Source organism: Octopus bimaculoides, chromosome 30 (assembly GCF_001194135.2).
Source record: "Octopus bimaculoides isolate UCB-OBI-ISO-001 chromosome 30, ASM119413v2, whole genome shotgun sequence".
NCBI classification, from domain to species: Eukaryota; Metazoa; Mollusca; class Cephalopoda; order Octopoda; family Octopodidae; genus Octopus; species Octopus bimaculoides.
The window spans coordinates 4477820-4478369 of record NC_069010.1 but is presented as its reverse complement, the minus strand read 5'-3'; the positions used below and the strand labels follow the sequence as shown (position 1 = coordinate 4478369).

The window sequence follows — 550 nt, the reverse complement described above, 5'->3', positions numbered from 1 at the left end:
TAGGTGCCTTAGGTATAATAAAAAAATATTCAGACAAATACATAACAAAAATAGCAGGACTTACAAATATATATAACATACAGAAAATTGCACTACTGGGTACTGCACACATCCTACGCAAAACACTTTCAATACAGTAAACATAAGAGCACCACAGCAAACCACAGCACATACCCAAGGCGCACAGAGCTGCGCTCGGTAGTGAAGTGAAAGCACGTTATAAAAATAAAACTACTGAATAATAATAATAATAATAATAATAATAATGATGATGATAATGATGATGATGGGGGAGCATCATAGCCATGTGCTGAAAGGAATTCTTTGGGGGTTTGGATAATTCGCCTTTGGAGACATAGGTGTTTCGTTCAACTTCCTTAAACAACCCTTATTCAGGGACCTTTTTAGCAGGATGGGCTACTCGACCTGATAAGAGTACACCAGGCACATGCATCACAACCATATGGGGGGCGACATAGTGATCTCATGCCAAGATAAATAGCACATGACCTTGCAGGTGGGGACCCAGTTAGAATTTTCTTCAGGTCGA

The 550-nt window shown here is 39.5% G+C and overlaps 1 protein-coding gene across 1 annotated transcript in view; it reads right to left on the bottom strand.

Moving 5' to 3' along the window:
- The window catches only part of LOC106877806 (plasmanylethanolamine desaturase), a 6528-nt gene that overhangs the window by 5567 nt on the left and 411 nt on the right, over positions 1 to 550 (bottom strand). The window lies entirely within an intron of this gene.